This window comes from Meriones unguiculatus, chromosome 3, assembly GCF_030254825.1.
Source record: "Meriones unguiculatus strain TT.TT164.6M chromosome 3, Bangor_MerUng_6.1, whole genome shotgun sequence".
Classification (NCBI taxonomy): Eukaryota; Metazoa; Chordata; class Mammalia; order Rodentia; family Muridae; genus Meriones; species Meriones unguiculatus.
The window spans coordinates 65,162,171-65,185,647 of NC_083351.1; positions in this window are offsets into that span (position 1 = coordinate 65,162,171).

The following is a 23,477-nucleotide window of genomic DNA, read 5'->3' on the forward strand; positions in this document are numbered from 1 at the left end:
ACTTGAAAGTAAATGTCCCACAATATAGAGTACTTTATAAGGAACCTAGAAAACTTCTTTGGAGTCTGAAGCTAATACATTCAAAATCATCTAATGCGCATGTACAGTCCTTCAGAAGAAATCAATAGAATGTGTGTGGTTGTAGAATCAGCCCTGTTAGCAGTACAGAGCCTTAGAAAGGAGCAAATGCAGGTCTAGTCAAACTAACTATTCCTGTAGAAGGCTCTGTTAGTAGGAAACTTGACAGAAATCTTTGAGCAAAACCCTAGTGCTGGCTCGGGAAACCACAGGTGAGGTTTTGCAATTTATCTTGTTCTTTTTGTCAGTTTGTTCAGCAATATTGTTATTCAATCTGTGCTCACAGTGACTCCCTCATTCCCTCCCTGCAGACTTTGGTAATTATTGAGCTCTGTTGCCAGAGGACTTTCTCATGCTACATGGAATAAAAGTGGTGCTGTCTGCACAGGGAGAGGCATGGCTGGTTAGTGTGAGGACCTTTCATCTTCACACCCTTGCTCTATTATCTGTTCCAAATCTGTATTCTTCTGCACTAAGATGTTCAGACCTACCAAATTCTCCAGCAGCATGACACAGCTCCTTCAAGTAAAACTTTCTATGTCTATCTCTTGCTTTGGTTCTTATGGACAGCTCTGGTTGATACAGTGTTTGGTTGTATGAGTGTTTGCAAGTATCTGAAACTTCTGTATATTACTACATAGAAGAGATAATTGGATAAGACTTTTGAAAACCAAACTTAGACTAAGCTCTAGTGGCTCATTATACCATGCATTGAATTCTTTACCAGACAACTTCTCATTGGAGAGACAATGTCTGATTGCAAATGATGGATATGACCAACCTCTCAACAGAAATCTGAAATAAAGCAGGGTTGGTTGGCCAAATAAAACCTGGGGAGGACCATCTTGTCTTCAAACTTAGATCTCTAGAATTTCTACAGGCAAGCTACAGGGTTTCTGAGAATTTTTAATCTTCAAAAATCTCAAGTCTGAACAGAAAGGGCCCAACACAGAAAACCCACAAAAAAATAGCACATAAGACGAAAGAGTCATAGACTGAGTGGTGCAGCTACAAGCCAAGGAATACCAAGGACTGCTGGGAACCACAGTAAGAAAGAAAACAGGAGACTCCAGAGGCAGCAGAGTCCTACTGACGCCATGATGCCAGACTCATTTTCAGAACTATGAGTGAATAAGTCTGTTGTTTGAATCTTTCATTGGTGTTAATTTACTTATCACTAAAGGAGGCTAATAACAGGAAACACAGCCAGGAGTCATTCATTCACACTCTTCTCCCCACCTCGTCTAAAAATGTTGACCCAGAAAAGCTGTATGTCTTTCATTTATTTTCAGAATATTTACAATTCTAAAGGAAATGGAGATTCTTTTAAGTTTTAAGCTTTTTCATTCTTCCCAACACCTGTGAGAAGCCTCTGTTTATACAGTTTAAAACCATATAAAGATGGTCAAAAAAGAACGAAGCATGCGTTTTCCTCACTTTGACCAGACAGTTTTACAACTATTATTATCGCATAGTATGACTGTGAGATACTTGAAGACAGGTCCAGAAATGAGTAAGAGAGAGGGTGAGGAAGAAACCATGTTGTAAATTCTCAGCATCTTAAATGCTGCTAGCAGACCTCTGAACAGTCTGAGGTCCTCACCGGCTCGTAATAATCGATGTTGACTGCCGTTGAAAGATAGCGTAGGTGTAGTCTTAACTGATAACATAGTATTTATCCTATGGAAGAGTGTAAAACATTCAGCATATTGAGGATGAGAGCATATTCAGACTATGCTTTGAGGGAGTAGAAACTACAGACTCTGCGCCAGTCACATGAGGACAGCGCAATAGAAGATAGGACATGGCTCCCAACTAGCATGCCACTGCCCACCGACTAGGGCTGATTTGTGGCGATAACCACATTTTGGTCACTGTGTTTCATTTATGCGTTCTAATTATGTTGTTTTAGGGATGCCCTCCAAATAAAAGGATGAGTTACATGGATTCTGATTTGTGAATATGGTAATTTGAACAATAATCTGTCTCATATGGTCAGGTATAGGAACAGTTGCTTCCCAGTTGTTGGTGTTTGGGGTATTAGCAAACTTTTAGGGGTTCTAGACCTACTGAAGAAAGTGCATCTCCGGGGCATTATTTGAGAGTTTGTAGCATCATCCTACATCAATTTCTCTTGCTGTTTAACATGTGTGGTGTCACCAGAATACAGAAACATTATCAGTCTACTGTAATGGAAATGAGTGGTTCTAAAAGACAGTGTCTGCCTAGCAGCAATGGGTTAAAGGTTCCCAAGAAAACAGAAAGACATTCATTGGTGTTTATAAGCTGGTTTACTAAAGTAGTTAAACTTAGACTTTAGAGCTGTCTTTGGACACCTTTTTTCAATATTAATCTTTATTTTTGAGAATTATGGTCATGACACTGCAGTAAGTTCTGCCATTTTACTTTTCATTCTGGTTTTATGGAAAGTACCAACAACCTTGAGTAAAGGTGCTGTCAAATCATGATAAATTGAAAGTGGCCAATTAGAGGTTGGAGGTCTGAAATAAATAGTCACACTTACACTTGACAGCCTAGTAATAAGGAACTGGGCATCTAACCACTGTGTGGAGTGAAAAGCCCATTTGTCATAATAATGGCAACTGTCTGGTCTTTCTCTAGTATTTGTATTTCAGTTTTGTTCCCAACAATACTCACTCATGTGTGCACTTCTCAGGACAGTTAGCTACATGCAGATCAGTCCAACTTTGCAGAGACTAAGTGGTCAGTCCTTCAAAATTCCAGAGGCACAGAAAAACTGGTCAGATATTCTGGGCCAGTAGGCTGAACATTGGATGCCCCAAAGACACCGAGAAACCTCTGGCGAATGTCCAGGCAGTCAACTGTCTCTGTCATTTCTATAGTACAGGAAGCTGTTTGTTCTACGCTGCCTACGTACTTAGGTAATAGTTCCTTCTAAGGTCTCTGATGGGGTTGAAGACTAGGTAGTCATAATCTTACTACAATTAAGTTTAGTTGTTTAGGAACTAAGACAATGTTTTAAGTCTTAAAAGATGTTTTAAGGTCTACATAGATGTTTTCAGGATGATAGATATAAGAAAGTGACTCAGCAGGATAGGATAGATAATGGAATTCTTTTTCAAAGGATGCCAAATACGAATGGACAGGAAATTGTAAATGTAATTCTTACCGATAACTCTCATAGTTCTTCTTTTTGTATATAGTTTATTAATTTTAGAGAAAACGAAGTTTTTTTCTGTTTTTGTTTGTTTTTGTTTTACTAATTTGGGATCTGACCTTTATTGAGCTTATCCACCAGAGTGGACATAATGTCTGCACAAAACCAAATGTTTCTTTTTTTTTTTAACAGAAAGGGGGCTATATAATGGAAGTTTTGGTTTCTTTGTAAACCCAGTTATGTTATGTAAGTATGTTTTTGTTTGAATCCCAAGTGTGGGATTTCAGATGGGCTATCATTTGACCATACCTGTTAACTGTCTTGTGCAGAGCATGGCTCTTGTCATCTGGGAACAGCCATCCAGTGCTGCATGGAGAGGGGAGCGGTCAAGGACTCTGAGGGTATAGACATGAGAGCCGAGAAAGAGAAGGTGTAGCATTTGGTATGTGGCATTCAGTGTAGTGTTTGGTGTTGGCGTGTGGCATAGCAGTTTAGAGAAATCAGAGACCAGAGAAGGTGTGGTGGTTTGGAGCAGACAGATGGAGAGAATGCTTCTGGTCACAGCGGCATGGAGGAGACTGTTAACTGCATCTGCAGTTGATGAAGATTGGGTAGAGCCTATAGTTGACCCTAAATAGCTGGGAGAAATAAAACGGTCTGGGCCCCCTCTCCCCGCTAACCTTTTCTCTTTCCTACTTAAGGTTGGGGGTGGAGGCCTGAACACGCCAATAAAGTAGAGTTTTTAAAAAGACTGCTGAAGGTGGCTTTCCGTTACACAGATCATATACTTGGAAAAAAAAATCTTTGTTCCTCTACAGCCACCATTGTTACTACCATCTCATTGGCGGCTGTTGGAGCTACCACCGGGGCATTAGCCATGAGTCATACTGGGCAGACTGCTCAGACCCTGAACAATCATTTAGCCAATGTAGCTCATGCCTTAGTTGTACATAAAGGAATTAATGCTCAACTAAAAGGAAGCTTGATGGTGTTCAATCAGAGGATTGACCTCGTGCAGGAGCAAATTGATACCCTATGGCAAATCGCTCAACTTGGCTGTCAATGAAAATATGCTGGACTTTGAGTCACTAGCATATAACATGAGAATTTTTCCTGTGCTGCAAATCTGTCTAAACAATTGTCGAGCTATATTTTAGGTAATTGGACTGGAGAATTCGATACTACGATGGAGCAGCTGAGAGTGGCGATTGTCACAGTAAATTCTACCAGAGTGGACGCAGGACTAGCCACAGGATTATCAACATGGATTGCTGCAGCCATGAATCATCTGAAGGAATGGGCGGGCATGGGAGCGTTAGCAGGCCTTCTGGTGTTGGTCTTCTTGGTTTGCCTGTGGTATATATGCAAGATTAGAGTCTCACAACAGTGTGTTGCAGCCTTGATCATTCAGGCCTTTACAGCCATTGAAGCAGGACATTCTCCCCAAGCATAGTTGGATACCATAAAAAGCTAAAATGTTACGCTCAGGATGCGAGGCTAAGCACTGCACTCAGGGTCAGCCGCTTTGGACCCAGAGAAGAGCATGTCTGGTTGCATGCGGGTTGATGCCCCAGGTCCCGCCTCTGAGAAAAAGGTATCGGCTGGGTCTGATGCTCTTTGGGTGGATGACACCTAAACGAACATTGGTACAAAGTCCCAATTTATTTCTAATATCAGAGATCAGACCTCTACTCTTGCCTGATGCGTCTAAAACAAAAAGGGGGAACTGTAGAGAGCTGCGGAACGCTATGCCTTAAAGATGGAGCTGGTTTCTGCCTTCCACCTTCCCGATGGTGAGTGCTCTCTGTCACGAACAATTCCACATTTGGCTAAGGCTGAGGATCTGGCTTGCTTCCATGTATGTGGACCTATCTGCATTGCCCACGTGGCACGCCTGGGTTGGCTACCTAGAGGCTATTTAAGCTGTGGGCTGGCTTTCCCCAGGGTCCGAGGATTGTTCAAGGTTTCTGAATAAACTGCATTGAAAAAAAAAAAAAAAAAAAAAACCTGAGTCCAGGTGGCCCTGCAGAGACAAAAAAAAAAAAAAAAAAAAAAATCTTTGTTCCTTCTATTATCTATGGCACTCTATAGCATCTGTTACTCACATGGTTCTTTTAGCATGTGTTTGTGCATATGCCCCGTTACAGAGAAACATGAGTCTGTAAGTAATAAACAAAAGACTGGTTTTCACCGAAAATCTCTGTGCTGTGATAGGAGGATATATAATAGGGGAAGAAAACTAGCCTCCCCACTTCGGAAAAGCCACTTTGGTAAGGTGCCATCACAGTAGGAGCTGGCAGACTGGCCCCCTTCAAAAACTAGTTCCAGGGCAGAAAGTGGGCATCTCCTTTACATCCTTCTGGTCAATGTCCAGCCACAACACATCAGTTGGTAACAGTCATGTTAGTGACATCTTAGCTTCACTGCAGCAGGGACAGACTGAGAGTGGCAGGTGACAGTGCTTTGGGAACAGGCCTTTGACATCTGTGATAACAGGGCCTGTATCAGTGGTAGAATTAGAGAAAGTTCATCTTTGTCCTCATCCCATCTGGCAGGTCTATGGAAATAACTACTCCATGAAGAAAAGGCTGTAATTATTTGACATATGCCATGTTAGATAGCAGGTGTTACATAATGCATTTTAGAAGTGTTTTCATCAAAGTGCTTCATTTTTATGAAGTTTTCTCAATGTGGTCAGTGTTGCCATTTTCTGTGAACTTCACTCCCTGACCATGTCCTGACCATGTTTCTATAGGACTAGAGTTGTAAGCCCTGGATGCATCTGATTGAATAAAGCTAGGCTCAGAACAACCAAGGACAGATCTGAAACCAACTAAGAACAAAGGGATTTCTATTTGCAGTAATTACCTCTTAACACGGGGCCAGGTCTGTGAAGCATTTACTTCATTGCACTATGCCTAGAAGATAGTATTCTTCCTTTCTCGCCTTGCTGTAGCATTGCTATTAAAAATTTACATTGAAAATGTAAATTTATTTCCTGATATTCCTATTTACATATTTCTAAAAGAGAAACTTCATTGAAATGTGAATGCTCTGTGCTTTCCTGTTCTAATAATTTACAATGAAAAAATTAAAATCCATTCTTGTTTTTTTAAAAAAATAAAGATTTTATTCTTTTTAAAAATGTAAATTTATGGCTAGTTTCTGGTTCCTTCTATAGCATGAATATTCAATTCTAAAGTTGGTATGGTTGCCTCAGAAAGTCTTTTTCCGTTCTGGAGGGAAAACGAGCCATTAACCGCTTCACAGCTGGCTGTCTTGTCCTGATCGTGGGCTGCCACCCCCATTCCTTGATGCTACCCTGAACTATAAAATTAACAACTCACTGTTACGATCCTCTGCAGGGCAGCATGCATCTGGCCCAAGGATTCATGTCAAGCGGCAGTGACATGGATAAGTAACTGCAAATGGAAATTAGACTCCTAAACTCGATTGGCGTTTCTTTTCTCAGTAGACATTTCTCTACCCTATTTGCATACTGTACATTATCAACCCAAATGCTAATGAAATCTACCCAGAGCAAGTTGTTGCTTTGGATAGTAAGAATGACGTGCAGGAGAAAACAGGGGAAATGGCACTGGGGAGAATGTGAGAGTTCTTGTGTCCTGTGGTAAATGCTGCTGTGGCATGTTTCCCCATTAAAGCATGGTGGTGTTTGTTTTGTTCTGTTTGTGGTGCTGGGGACTAAATCAAAGGCTTTGCATACATCAAGCAAAGGATCTGCCCCTGCACTATATCTCAACCCCCTAGGCTTTCTGTGTGTGCAGGACCTTTTCTAATACATAAAAAGCTAAGAATTTGGGACTGGATCGCTCACTTCTGAGACCCCAACAGAACTGCAAAGTGGCGGACAACATGGAGTGTGCTCAATTTCCAGTGCGATCATCAATGACATTTCTGGAAACCACTTCTCGAGAAAAGTCAGTTCAAGGCCATTAGCAGAACCTTTTCCAAACTCACATGGATCCCATGAGTAGATTTGAGGGTCCATCAGCTATCATCCCTCAAAGGCCAATGTGCAGAAGTCTGTGGTGTTCTTAGGGGGTGTTGCAATGTCTTTAGGTAGGAGCTAGCAAGGAAGTTAGGTCCCTGGGAGCATAACTCCTAAGAGGCCGTTAGGACCCTATAGCTTATTTAACTGAGGGCTTCCTGGCATGATGTGCTTGATACCTTACCACTGTTCCAAACAACATGTACATGGGAACACAAACTGAAATCTCCAAAACTGGAAGGTAAGATAAACCTTTCGTCTTTTAAAGGTGATTATTTTAGATATGTTTTTATAGTAATGGAAAGCTGACTCACATAGAAGGTAAAATTAAATGTGCATATTCACATGTACAAAAACCCACAATGATTAATATGGTGTAGGCTCAGCAGTTTGTCAGATAACTCAGAATATCGTCTTTTACTTGCTTGATTAGGAACAAAAACCATTAGAAACTGTAATTCCTGAGGCTTTTTGTACTTCTAGACAAAAGACACTGAGTGCAACTCCACATTTTTTAACAGCAATTACAACTCACCCCTTTGTCTTCTTAAATTTAATATGTCTCATGCATATGAATGTTTACCTGCACAAATACATGCATGTCATGTATGTAGAGTGCTCATGAAAGCCAGAAGAAGAGGTCAGACTCTGAAATTAGCCATAGACACTTGTAAACTGCCGTGTAGGTACTGGAAACTGAACCCAGAGCCTCCTCAAAAGCAACAAGTGCTCTTAATGCTGAACCAACTCTCCAGCCCACCATACCCCACTTCTGTCTGTCTCCTCCTCATACAAGGTTTCTGTATTTTCTAATGCAGAAATCACACTTTCTTTGTGTCCCCAGAGCTCTTCTTACATAACACATTAAACAATGTAAAGCTTAAATACATCGTTCTTGGTTGTGAACAGGACCCAATTTTGCACAGAGCTTTACATATTTCTCTAACAGGGATAGTATTAACTTGTTCAAGAGACACATTTTGCAGTATTGGGATGACTAGCAAATAACTACCAAGAATTTGCAAAGTACAGTTCTAACACATGTTAGAATGTACGACCCAGAAGCACTTAATTTAGTTCACTGTATCCACAATTATATGCACAGTATCTTAATTGGCTTAGATTTATTGTTCATGTTCTACAAAAGACTGCTGTCAGCTGCAACTGTATGTAGCAAAGGCACTTCCATTCAGGATTTACAAGACACTCATACCTTAATTAACATAGCTTATATCCAATAAATAGTAAACTCATTTAAATTTCAATAACATTAAATGTTCATGTTTACACAGTCTTTTATATAAGTGCTAGTGTTTGAACTGAAACATCTATTTTATTTTTTCCGTGGTTTCCCATAATTAAACTTACAGAAGTTTACATTGAAGCTTAATTATCCGAAAAGAAGGAGCCCTAAAATTCATTTCTTCCATTTATTCAATCTAACAGGATAGAAATACTAAAGTTTAGGGACTAGGGCATCAGAGTTACTGGAAAGCTGCAAATGTTCCCAAAACATGGATACTGGCAACAGTTAAATTCTGGGTAAATAAGATCTATGCCATGTTTGTGATGATTTTATGAAGTTGCATGAATAACACAATTTTTTCTACATTTCAGATATTGCTAAGCTATGTTCAGTAAGCTGAAGTAAGGCTTCTAAATGGAACGTTTAATTCATATATACCATTAATACAGATACATGTAAATTGGATATCTGCATTTATTATTTAAATAAATATCCAACACTTCTAAGAGAATTAAAGAAAAACATGCTGCTAATACCTCAGTATGTTTTCTCATTACACATAAAGTTCTGTAGCAGCAATAAACTCATATAACTAGCCTGTGATGTGAGGAAAGTGTGCTGTGGAGTACTCACTACCAACATACTCTGTGCATTCAGAGGACCCCAGTTTCCCGAGAGACATGTCTCAGTACCAACAAATGCCTGTATCTCTAGCTTCAGAATATCAGATGTCCTTTTGTGGCCTCTGAAAGTACCTGAATTCAAGTTCACATATGCTCTCTGCCATCCCCTACACCACACACACACACACACACACACACACACACACACACACACACACGTCATTAGGCCAAGATAGTAAAATAGAAACAGCTTTTCATTATAATTCTAATCAGAATTCTATCACTCAATGAGTCACATGGAGAGACGCACAGAGACTCATCTTCTTTAAAAGAAAAAGAAATCTGTAGCAGCCATTCCTCCAATATCTTTTCCAGTTCAATTTAAGGTTAAATAGGACTGCTTTGGGGGCGTTCTTTCTTTCTACATATCCCTGCCTGATAGCCACCAAATCATCAAACAAAATTGTTCTTTCTGGATATTTATACCTAATGTATTCCCCTTCTTCAGCCAATATCTTTCTTGTTGGTGTAAGCAAAACATCATTTTTTTCCCTGAATTTGAGTAACAAACCTCTGATTGGACTCTTTCATTCTCTTCCTGACCTCCTTGTGTTACAGGTTCAGAAATAAGTGCTCACTGATCATTCAGACACCAGACTCAATTCAACAAAGGTTTATTGAATGCTAAACAGAAACTGACTGGTCAAGGCCATAGTCTGGACTCAGGAACCAGACTATGATATTGGTCTGCTCCTAAGGCAGGATTTTTTTATTAAAAAAAAAACAAACAAACACGTAACCAGGTAGCAACCAGGTAACAAAACTGTAACCAGGGAGAAACAAACTGCAACTATGTAATAACCAGGTAACAAAAATGCAGCCAGGTATTTGAACTGGTGTAGGAAGCAACATTACATCATTTTGACTAGCTAGACAAAGCTTTTCTAACTGACCTTTAATTTGATTGGTTCTTCAGTTGGGGGACTTCATAGAGTGTCCAGGTAACAAAGTATACAAAGTTTGAGAAATGAAACCCTAGAGACATAATCAAAATGGAGCCAAATGGCTTCTGATATGATAACGTCTACAGCAGCTGTTAACAGAAGGGCCATAGTTATTCTACGAAATACAGTAGGTCTCAACAGAGGGGCTATAATAGAATTTAAGCAGGTTACAACACTTGGCTCCACATTTCTCTCCTGCACATAAACATACACAATCAATCATTGCTGCATCATAAACAAGCTCTATTTTTATTTTAAAACAATAATTATTTAAGATACAGGATGAAAAAGCCAGAGGATGAGGAGGAGAGGTGCTATATTCATTCTTCTGAATATGACATGGCAGTTGCTCACAGACTCAGAGCAACTTTGGTTACCTCCACAAAAATCCTGTACAGAATCAAGCAAGTTAAAATTACAGTGTGTCTTGGGGAGGAGGCCACACACTTAACTGAGGAGCTATTGGCAGTTGATAGCTGCTGGGAGAAGGGGAGACATCTTCCTTTGGGAGTTTGACCCCTGATACATTGTCCAATATCCACACACAATGTGTCTAAATTTAGTAGATCACTTTTAAAAAAAGAGAACATAAAGTTGGAAGAGAGGTATTGGGGAGGCACAGGAAGAGTTGGAGGGGAAAAAAGAGTATGCTCAAGATACAGTGTATAGTATATAACATTTCTAAATATAAAAATGTATCTTTTAAATATATGAACTAATTAAATCACCCCTTTCTGAGATTTTCTTTTCCCTTGGCTCTTTAATAGGCCAGCCATATCTTCCTCATCTAGCAATTAGTGACTGATCTTCAATCCTCAAGATCCTCAACACAGACCCCTCACTGAACTCACCCCCAACTTCCCCTTCTCCTGGAAAACCCCTTTAACATACCATGTCAGATGCCAGAAACAAGATCCTACTAATGACCACACTTTAGTTTAGTATATTATTTCTAATTGTTTTCATCTTAATATCTATCATGTAAACACTATGTTGCTCTTCCTGTAACAGAACCCCAAACCTTAGCACAACTGACACAATCATGAAAGTGTCATTTAAGTCATGAAACCAAGATATAGACACCCTCACTTGCCCGTACTCCCAAATAAAACCCAAAACACCTAAGCTATTAGAGTCCGCAGTTATAGGAAAATCCCTAAATCACTAACCTTGCTTGTTGGCTTCTGTAGTTCTACTGCTGTCTAACTGATCTTGCTAACTGAGGTGTGTCAAGCCAGAATGTCATTTCCGTGCTTAAACTCTCACCCAAGAAAGGCTCAGGGCTTCACTGGGCTCTGAACATCCAGTTTAGTCACTCTCTTGCTAATAAAGACTTTATGTCGACTTTAACCAGTGTCTGAGGAGTCTTTTCTGGTGGTTTCCCCACAACATTCCAACTACTGACAAAACAACATCTTTAACTTTTTTGAGAGAACTATGTGCCACCACATGCAGAAGCTAAAAATGCTGGTAGGAAGATAGTACGAGATTAAATGAGTCTCTGATGCATTCTACACTCTGAAGATTCATGGTTTTACAGGTGCATGTCTTCCCCACTCTCTGGGCCTTTTGAAATACTGACAAGTTCTTAGCTGAAAGGTTCCCCTTACGCATGTGAACTGAAGGTCTCTGTAGACTAAACCACAGTTCTCAGCCTACCAGATAGCTGCTTAGATGGAGAAATATTTCCACATGGGTTCTTAGAGCCCAGTATGAGGGAATCTTGGCCACCAGGCCAATTACAAAGGATCATATAGTATTACCCACATAGGAATAATGTAAATGTGCATACGGAACTGCAGCAGACAGATTCAACAAATGTAAACTCATAGGAAAGTCAGAGATTCAATCATCCCAACTCTATTTCAGAAGACTCGTAGAAGCACTCGCTTTAGTACAAGAATTGTACACAGGGCAAGAGTTAAGCATAATTAACCGGTCTTGGTCAAAGGTTGGTAAAGTTGAACATTACTTCAATTTTGCCTCAGCAAAGTAGTATATTTGAAGTTTTTGTTGCTTATGAGGGCAAATCAGTCACCATGAGATGATGGCTCCTGCTTGGGGGAGTGATCTCATTTTAAAGTGACCAGTTAGAAACTGCTGTTTCTGGGATCCAGGGTGAATGCAGTTTTGAGGCGATGACTGGAAGCTCTGTGGAGTCATCTAGTAGATCTAGAACAAGACGCCACGAATGCTGGAAAATTCCTCAGTTACTCTTACCCATCTGCCTTCAACAATAAATAAGGATATCATGGACTGGTTTCCACAGGTTTTGGACAAATGCTCTTTGAATGATGACATCTCTGTGCAAAGTTAAGCAGGAGACTAACCCAAACTAAAACAGATACAAAAATGGAGAGAGATGGTGTCAGGCTTTTAGTTTTTAGTTACTTGGGTTACCAAGTGAGGAGTCAGTATCTGTTAGCAAAACCCGAGTTTCAAATCTTTGGGTATGAGCCTATTCAGCTTACTGATATCTTATACACATATTATGACAAAGGTTAAATGAAATGAGTTTAAATTCATTTAGCAGCCTCCTATTTTACACATGGGTGCCAGTCTGTGGAAGTGTCTATGCAAGGACAGGCTTGGCTTTAACATCAAGCCATGGGAATCAGACTGACCTCTGCTGCACCTTGAAGTTCCTTCAGGGACTGTGGTGCTTTCCCCAGAAGCACCCTCTGGCCATGACATCTATTCATCATTAGGTAAGTGCAGCAGATCGCTAAAAAAGAGAAGAAAAAAAAAAGAATGATGGTAGGTTCAGAGCCTTTTATGAAGTGCAAACAGACTTACTTTCACCCAAGGATAATCCTGAATTCCTAGAGATGTTGGGAGGGGCAAAAAGTTCCCTCTCAAACCCAAGACAAAGGTAACACCATTTCTTCAAATTAATAAGTCAAAATTTCTATGTAATGGTATGTTTAAGAAATTAAGCATTCAAATGGATTCTCTTCAGAGGAAATAATCTGCACTCCAAAATGACTGCTGCCTTCTACCAGAATAACTGGGCATTACCTGACCAGTCATTCCTACCTACAATTCCTATACTTATCTGTGTTTACGTGAGCCTGCCAGAGGGGATGTGTACCACACAAGTGCAGGTTCCTGGAGAAGTCAAACGAGGTCACAAGGTGTGTTGGATTCCCTTGGATTGGTGTCAATTGTAGTTTGTAAGCTACCTGCTCAACACCGATATAGAGAACTAACACAGGTCCTCTGCCAGAGCAATAAGTATCTCAGGTTATTTTTTTTTAATGCTTCTCATTTTTTTTTATTTATTCAGGCAACAAATATTATAATGTTCTTGCTTTCTTGCAGACACTGTGCCAACCCCTGCCTCACGGATAACTAGTGAAAAATCCCCGATGGGAAATTCCGCAAAGTTGAAACAACTCTGTTCCACTGAAGAGTCTTACTCCACGAACATGGATTCTGTAGAAATAGGAGGACAGAGGAAGTGAGATGATGGAATTTCAGCACTGCCCAGTCATCCTCATTTCTTGTCATGTACATGCTTTTGTGATTACACTTCCTGTTTCGTTGCTTTAGCTCTCCTATGTAATAAAAAAGCAGCTGACCAGAGGCATGAGGCCCATGTTGTTACAGAGCTGACCAGAGTAACAAACTTTCCTTTTCCCAACTTAAAATTGCTCAGTGACTCAGTTTACAAGAAATTCCATCAATGTAATATATATGGGAGTCTTTCATTCTGCATTATGCAAAGATACAATAATGGCATGAGAATGTAGGGTGGTTTGTTTTTGTTTTTTTATTTAATTTTTGTTTTTGTTTTTGTTTTGGCTGTGGCGTACCATTGTTAAAAAAATTAGAGAACAGATCCATTTGGCAATATAATTATTCAATGAACACCATAGTATTTGGGGTTCAATAGACTACCAGAGCATACAATGTGACAGCATAAAACTTCAAGACATGCCCATCACTGAAGGTGTCCAGACACCTGCTAGGTGTGGACTGCCCAGGAGCATGACAGCTGAGCCTATCGGGAGTTGGAGCTGGCAAACTGAAGCAGGCCCTGCACAGCCAGCCAGCTTGTTCATGGTGAATGCAGGGAAGAGCTTCCCATAAAACCATGTGCAACTCTTTTGAGAGAATGTCACATATGCATTTGGATTTCACCTATGTGAGCAACACAGTGAGCTGGGAATTGGGGTGTTCTGCGACAGAATACATTTAGTTTGAATTTAAAATTCTCCTGGATGTTTATCTGCTTGTTCAAATGCAGGCTTGGCTGAGGCCCACTGTTCCTGTTGTGACAGGATTGTTAGTGTTGTATCAAAACCAGAGAAGAAGGAAGGTGGAATTTTCTGTGTACTCCGTTACCCTCCATGTCCCATTTCAAACACTCAGTCCTCTTTCAGGAGACCCAGCTAGAAAAACAAGAGCTGCTATAGCAAGGAAAAAAACAATTCAAAAAAATAACATTTTATTTCAATTCACTCACTTATTCTATAAAACCTTACTGTTTCCTGTACACTGGATACTGGTCTAGGAAATTAGGATAAAGTAGTGAATAAAAGAAAAATAATGCTTTTTATAATGATACATATATTCTACTGAGAAGAGACAATAAATATAAAATATACCAAATATGTTGTAGGATTTATTTTTATACAAGTAATGTCAGTTGTTGCAAAATACATATCTCAGACTCTCACTGGTTTAACCAAGAAATCTTTATTTCCCTCATATAAGGGTATGTTATGTGCTGTGTGCACACATTCATCTTGGAGCTAAATCATCCGGAAAATGGCATCTGAAGCTGCCATGCCAGGAAACAAAAGATGATAAAAATAGAGCAAAGACTCCCTCCATTAAAAACAAAAACAAACAAACAAACAAAAAAAAAAAAACCCTGGTACAGGTGACTGCTGCTCAGATTTGGTGAGTCAAAACTGGTCACATGTTTCTGTGCTAGCTGCAGTGTGGGCTGAGCTGCCTAGAGTATCCCACAGGTACAGATATGCAATGAGTGCCGACATCTGCTATAATATGTTAGAAAAACAAACACAATGGGACCATAAAGAACAGTGGAAAGGGGGTAGAAGTATGAGGCCGATAAGGAGCAAGCAGCCTGCACTGTTAAGTCAGGCAGTTAGGGTAGTTTCTAATCCTCTGGTGAGTTCAGAAAAAATAAAATAAAATAAAATAAAAAATAAAAATTGCAAGTGTGAAAATCATCCTTGTGGAGAAAGCATGTTTATACAGAAGCAACCAAAGCAACAAAGTCATCAGCAAAAGTGTTTTGCTTTTCCAGGTGTGTCTCCTCTGAGCAGCAAGGAGGAGGAGATGAAGCCATAGGTCAGAGGACAAATTCCAGTTTTACTCTCCAACACAGAGATTCTCCATTTTGTATAAAGAAGTTGGCCGCCAGGGTGTTAAAAGTGATCTGTAATGATCAAAAGAAGAGAAAAGAAACGTGGGGCAGGAACACTGCTGCAATAATTGAAGGTCTGGAGACGGCAGCCCAAACAGGGCAGCTGCAACAAGAATGCTAAGAAGTCTTGGAGTTGTGCTGATCTTGGACAAGATGTGAGCAGAACTCCCTAGCAAGCAAAGCAGTGTTGAAGAAAAGAGGTGAGAAGAGAAAGTGGCACATCCACAAGCAGGAGAGGAAAGATGAGGAGAGAGAATCTAGATTGAGGTTCAGAGACAACCCTTAGGAAAGAACCCTCATTGGAAGTCAAGACTTTAAAGGGTTCTTGAGTGGATCATGAAGAGAAAACCAAACAAGAAAATGATAAAAGGAGCACCAAGTTAATGCACAGAGTGCCAGAGAAACAGGGTTAAAAGACATTTTGCTAAAGCAAGTACTTTACAAATATAGTGAGCTGCCTTATACAACAGTGGCCAAGCTAGGGCTATAGAAAGGGCAACTCAATGGGAAAACCAAAAACAAAACAAAAAAAACAAATAAAAAACAAAAACAAAACAAAACAACAACAACAAAAACCAGAGTTCAAATCCCTAAATAAGAATTGGAGACACGGTAGCACACATATGTAATCCCCATGCTCTAGACACAACCCATCAAAATATCTTGCTGGCAACCTCTTGCAGAAGAGGCTGAGCTGCTTTTTTTGTGTGAAGAGTAATACCAGAAGTACAAGTAAGAATGTTTCAGAAGCTTAACCAGTGGACTGTCATAGTGGACTGAGAATGAGCCAAAGTAGAAATAGAGACAGATCTCACAGATTGACCCCAATACCATGGAAGGTGAGATGCACACAGAGTCAGCAAAAAACTGTTCTAAGGAAACCAAGAACACCAGCATAACCCATGGCATAAGCAGAAAATTGGGAGGTAAAGTACCCAGAGCTCTCTACTTCTGTGCTTATGCAAGAAAAATTGTAAACTCCAGAAAACGTTGGCTGTTATTTTCTTAATTTATTTATTTTTCATTAATTACATATTTACTTAGGATCCCAGCTGTAGCCCCATCCCACATCCCCTCTCAATCCCATCCTCCCTTCCTCTGCTCCTCCTATGCCCCTCTACCAGTCTACTGATAAGGGACATCCTCCTCCCCTTCCATCTGACCCTAGTCAACAAGCTCTCATCAAGACTGGCTTCTTTGTCTTCCTCTGTGGACAGGTAAGGCTACTCCCCTCCTCAGTGGGAGGTGATCAAAGAAACAGCCACCGAGTTCATGTCAGAGATATCTCCTGCTCCCCATGGGAACCCACTTGGACACTGAGCTGCCATGGGCTACATCTGTTCAGGGTTTCTAGGTTATCTCCATGCATGGTCTTTGGTTGGAGTAATCAGTGTCGGAAAAGACCCCTGTGCCCAGATTATTTTTTTTTTTTGGTTCTGTTGCTCTCCTTGTGGAGCTCCTGTCTCCTCCAGGACTTTCATCTCCCTCTTCTTTCATAAGATTCCTTGCACTCTGCCCAAAGTTTTGCTGAGTCTCAGAATTTGCTTCAATATTCTGATGGGTAGAATCTTTCCACCCTCTCTGGTGGCTCCTGTCCTGTTCCCTGTTTTCTCTCTCTTCTGATATCTATTGTTTGCCTTTCTGAGAGAGGATTGATCATTCTTACCCAGAGTCTTCTCCCTTGCTTACCTTCTTTAGGTGTAAAGACTTTAGTATGCATATCCTATATTATATGTCTAACATCCACTTATAAGTGAGTATAAACCATGTGTGACTTTCTGCTTCAGAATGATCTTTTCCAGTTCCTACCATTTGCCTAAAAATATCATGATTTCTTTGTTTTTAATAGCTGAGTAGTATTCCATTGTGTAAAGGTACCACAATTTCTATATCCATTCATCAGTTGAGGGACATCTGCATTGTTTCCAGGTTCTGGCTATTACAAATAAAGCTGCTACAAACATGGTTGAACAAATGTCCTTATTATGTACTTGAGCCTCTTTTCGATATATGCCTAGGAGTGGGTATAGCTGGATCTTGAGGAAGCACTGTTCCTAATTGTCTGAGAAAGCGCCAGATTGATTTCCAAAGTGGTTGTACAAGTTTACATTCCCACCACCAGTGGAGAAGGGTTCCCCTTTCTCCACAACCTCTCCAGCATGTGTTGTCACTTGAGTTTTTGATTTTAGCCATTCTGATGGGTGTAAGGTGAAATTTCAGGGGTCATTTTGATTTTCATTTCCCTGATAACTAAGGACACTGAGCATTTCTTTAAGTGTTTCTGCCATTCAATATTCCTCTTTTGAGAATTCTCTGTTTAGCTCTGTACCACATTTTTTAAGTGGATTACTTGATTTGTTGTTGTTTAACTTCTTTAGTTCTTTATATATTCTGGATATTAGACCTCTGTCAGATAGAGGGTTGGTGAAGATTCTTTCCCATTCTGTAGGCAGTAGTTTTGTTCTAATGACAGTGTCTGTCTTTGGCTTTACAGAAGCTTTTCAGTTTCATGAGTTTCATTTATAGATTGTTGCTCTTAGAGCCTGTGCTATTGGTGTTCTGTTCAGGAAGTTGCCTCCTGTGCCAACGAGTTCAAGGCTCTTCCCCACTTTTTCTTCTAACAGGCTTAGTGTGCCTGGTTTTATATTGAGGTGTTTGATCCACTTGGACTTTAGTTTTGTGCAGAGTGATAAATATGAGTCTATTTGTATTTTTCTACATGTAGACATCCAGTTAGACCATTTGTTGAAGATGCTATTTTTTCCATTGTATGATTTTGGCTTCTTTGTCAAAAATCAAGTATTTGTAGTTGTGTGGGTTTATTTCTGGGTCTTCTATCCAATTCCATTGATGCCCCCCCATTCTATTTCTATGACAGTACCATGCAGTTCTTATTACTATTGCTCTGTAATACAGCTTGAGATCAGGCATGGATATATCTCCACACAATCTGTTGTTGTACAGGATTGTTTTAGCAATTCTGGGTTTTTTGTTTTAACATGTGAAATTGAGAAATGAAATGGTGGGAATTAGAAAAGATCTTCCTGAGTGAGGTGTCCCAGAAACAGAAAGACACATGGTAAATACTCACTTATAAGTGGATATTAGACATACAATATAGGATAAACATATTTGAATCTGTACACCTAAAGAAGGTAAGCAAAAAGGAGGACCCTGGGTAAGATGATCAATCCTCATTCAGAAAGGCAAATGGGATAGATATTGGAAAAGGAAGAAAACAGGAAACAGGACAGGAGCCACCACAGAGGGCACCTGAAAGACTGTATCCTGCAGGGTATTGAAGCAGATGCTGAGACTCATAGCCAAACTTTGGGCAGAGTGCGGGGAATCTTATGAAAGAAGGGGGAGATAGAAAGACCTGGAGAGGCCAGGAGCTCAACAAGGAGAGCAACAGAACTAAAAACCTGGTCACAGGGGTCTTTTCTGAGACTGGTACTTTAACCAAGGACCATGCATGGAGATAACCTAGAACCTCTGCACAGATGTATGCCATGGCAGCTCAGTGTCCAAGTGGGTTCCCTGGTAAGGGGAGCAGGGGCTGTCTCTGATATGAACTCAGTGGCTGTTTTTTTGATCACCTCCCCCTGAGGCAGGAGCAACATAGCCAAACCACAGAGGAAGAAAATGCAGCCAGTCCTGATGAGACCTAATAGGCTATAGTCAGATGGAAGGGGAGGAGGATCTCCCCTATCAGTGGACTGGGGAAGGGGCATGGGAGGAGAAGAGAGAGGAAGGGCAGGATTGTGAGGAGACAAAACAGGGGGCTATCGCTGGAATACAAAGTGAATAAATTATAATAAATTAAAAATTACATAAATTAATTAAAAACAAAACAATACAAAAAATGTAGAAGACGAAGTCAGTTGAGGAGCAAGTGATTGAAATCTCTTCTGTTTGCATTAGGAGTTACTTAAATGTTATTTCAAGGACATGTGTCATCTAAGTGTGGGTCCAAAAGAGATTGCAGGTGCCATGATGGTTAGAGTTTCAAGGAAAAGGGAGAGTGTACTTCACTATTCATGAGACCTAGATATACTGGGTTTGTTTTATATGCGCAGAATGTATAGCTTACTGAAAGGAGAATGTGTCCATGAGGGTTTCCAAAAGAAATAATCCAATAGAAGAAGACTAGCAAAGTAAAAGTTTGCTGTGGTGATGTACTAACATTGATTATGACAACTGAGAGGTCTCTCAATGTTTTATATATAAAGTAAAAGGGATGGCAGAAAAGCCAGAAGCACAATTCACTGGTGTGCTTCTGATGTCTAAAAAAACAGGGGAACTGATGTGGTAACTTTCTGTGACAGTCCATCACAGGACAGGAGATAGGACCTATGCTGTCTATCTTGGAGTCCACGTCCTGAGGCTCTGGCACTTGGATGACCTAGAGCAAGAGTGGATGGACATTCCATGTCAAGTAAATGGTGGGTGTACCTTTCTTCTGAACCCTGAACAGATCCTGAATACCCAGTGGCACATGTCAGAGGAGCTCTCCATACTTAATCTTCACATTCAGGTGTTGATTTCTGAAAACATCCCAGCAGAACCGTGTTATCCAGTAATCCCTTAGCTCAGTCTACTTGACATTTTAAAAATATTACTCAACACAAACACTCTACCAAATGAAACTGAGACAGAGGTTTAAACACCAAAAGGTAACGTTGAATGAGAATGTATGTAGCCCTAAATATGCACTATGTCTGTGTCTGCTTTGGTTGTGAAAGCAAACCAAAAAGCTCAGGTAAGAACTGATTAGGCGTTCAGTTCAGTGGTATGAGACAAACAATGTAGAAATATTCAAAGTAATTAAAAGTGGATCTTTATCCTCTCTGTGACACTTTCATTCAGAGGTTATAGTCCTTAACTAATGCACACATTTCAAATACTTTCCTTCTTTTAATATAAAGTGTGAAACTTTATATGATTCCATATTGGGTAATGGCTTAGAGAAAGTTATAAAATATATGCCATGACACAATTTTACACAACTTGAAAAACTTTAACAAAAATAGAGTATTTTTATTAAAAATGGTAATTAGCAAATACAGTAAATTAATATCCATGAGTATAACAAAATAAAGAAAATTAGTATTCTTAAAACAAAGAGATAGTTTTTAGATTTTGAAGGAATTACTTAATCATAAATGAAAGCAACCACATAGTGAAAGAATGAGCCATGGAAGCATTTGGGGAGAAAATAACAAACCTAGAACACCATAACTTGAAAATCAATGTTCTGTGCAAGATTTAAGTATCTATAGAGCACACTAAGTTATAGTTATGGTAGGCAGAACTTACCCAATATCTTTTTCTAGACATACTTTTTATTGAGAAATGTTTACATGCACAAAAAAGCACAAATATTGAGTGTGATTTGTGAATCCTGATGAATTTGTATGCTCATATAACCATGACACCAGCCAAGAGATGGGATATTTCCATTACCAGAAGATGTTTTATTTGATCCATTTCTATTTGATTTTTTTTCATGAGATGAAATGGCTGCTTGATTTCTATTTCCATAAATTACTGTTGGAGCTCCTATAATATCGTGCAAATGAAACCATACATACTGAATTCTTAAGGCTTTCTATTGTTCAGCATGATATCTGTCTGATTTCTTTATGCAGTTGCATATATTGTGGTGACATTTGAATAAAAAAAAAGCCCTCCCCCAAGTGCCTGTGTTTGAATATGGTCCCCAGCTGGTCACATTATTTTGGAAAGTTATAAAAGCTTAAGAAAATGGAGACTTATCGGGAAAGTGTGTCACTAGGAAGGGGCCTAGTTGCGTGTGCCTGGCTTTCTGTGCAGTCTCTGTTTTTCCATGCTGACACAATGTTAGCACCACCATGCTTGCCTTCTCACCACGATGGAGTGTAGCCTCAGACATGAATCTGGGTGGGTCTGTGAGGTCATCTTCATGAAGGGTTAACTGACAGGAGAAGACCCTGTCCTGTACGGGCAGTGCGTTTTGGTGGTTGACCAGATCTGAATAGTTACCAGGGAAAAACAGTTCCTGCTGCCTGCCTACCTTCACTGCTTGCCCATGAATGGCTTTCTTCTCCGCTGGCATCAGAACCGAGCTTCATCAGTTGAAGACTAGTGACTCTCTGGGAATCTTCCAGGCCTTTAGCACTAAGTAGGGACTAAAGAGGAATTGAATTGTATGAACTGGCCACGTTTTCAGTTTTTATCCTCTCCGGTGTGTACAAAGCATTTCTTGTGGTACCCAGACCTGTAGGCTATAAGCCATTCTTGTAAATCATCTTCTTAATGTATTTGCATTCTTTCACTTTTGTTCTTCCAAAGAATGCTGTCTAATACAATCTTATGTTGTGAACTCTCCAAGTTTTTGCTTCTTTGCAATTGTTTTGTCTGCCCTCTGATCATTTATTATAGGGGTTATTTTTATATCCTGGATACAACTTTAGAATGTATAGATTTTGAATATGTTTTCTAAATCTGGAACACCTGTTTGTTTTGAAATCCCTAACTTATGATACTATTAATATTTTTTGGATGAAAGTTTGCTTAAATTGTATTATAGCAGCACATAGTAAGATGTGCTGCCAAGTATCTGGGGAGAATGGGTCTATTGTGGATAGAACCAAGGTTATGTAGGTACTGTTTGCACATTTTATTTAATATTCAAGCCATTTCCATGAGGCTAGGTTCCTCACTTCTAGGTAAACAATTGGACTTTGAGGGGTTAAATGAGCAGTCTGAAGTTGGGTATATTTTTTATCAAGGTCTATCCTAATTTAAAGTCTATGATCTTTCCACTATTAAACACAATTTTTTATATTGAGAAAAGAAAATGATTTAATTTTACCTGGATTTTGAAACAATTCTCTCTGACACTGTACTTTTTCCAACACCTGGTGCCATAAAAACTACAAAAGTAATGAGCCACATTCACTGAAATATAAAGTGGCTTTTCCCCTAAAATTTTCCCCTGAAAAGGGATCACCTTTATATTTGAGTTTGAACAAAATCTATTACATTACAGGGGACACTGCCATTTACTTCCTTTTAAGCAGTAAAAATACTATTTGGAGAAACTATTATTCAAAAAAAGTCTTCTGGTTCTGAATGCTTACAGTGGCCATCTGGTAGATCTGTTTCTTTTATTAAGCTAGCAAAAATATTGTTCCGAATTACGAATAATTCTGTGGAGATGGTTCTACCTCTTGTGCTGGATTTGGTTAGGGTAATGGAAAATACAACACAAATACTTTTGTAAATCTCTGAAGTTTTATTATTTTACACAAGGAAACAAAGATCTTGTCAAAGTTAAAACAAGCTGAGCTGATGCCTGCATTTTCAGGGCTATGTCCCCAGCAGTGATTCAGGTACCCTAGTTGCTTCTAATTCCTTTCACCAGAAACCTTTGTACCTGGGGTAGCAATACATGGCTCTTTTGTTTATATGGCGTGGGTCTGCTTGCATAATACCAAAAAGTAGACATGCGTAGCTACAAGCAGAAATTATCTAGGTAACCACTCTTAAAATAGTTCCACATGGCTCTTTACATAGCGTCTGCCAAATAGCCCACAAATTGGAAAAGGGAATATGGTAAAAATGTGCCCTTTACTAAAATCCCATGCAGAAGTGAGGCATCTTGCTTCTGCTAGGACTGTACTGGCAAAGATCCATCTCACAGTTCCCACCACCTGGTTGGAAAGGGCTGGGAAAATGTAGCCTTGGCTAGGAAGCTATTTTCTTGTGATTATACTGAACCCTGCAATGTAGAGCACATATTTCTGGTTTACGCTGGCTGATTTTGTAGCAGTTGTCATCTTAAACAAGCCTTTTAGAGATCTATTGAAAAAGCAATAGAGATCACATATATGCATGCTTAGGATGAATAAAATTCCAAATATCCAAAAGCTGGGACTTGAGATAAAATTTTCAGCGACAGCTCTATATGTAGATACAAAAATTGCAATA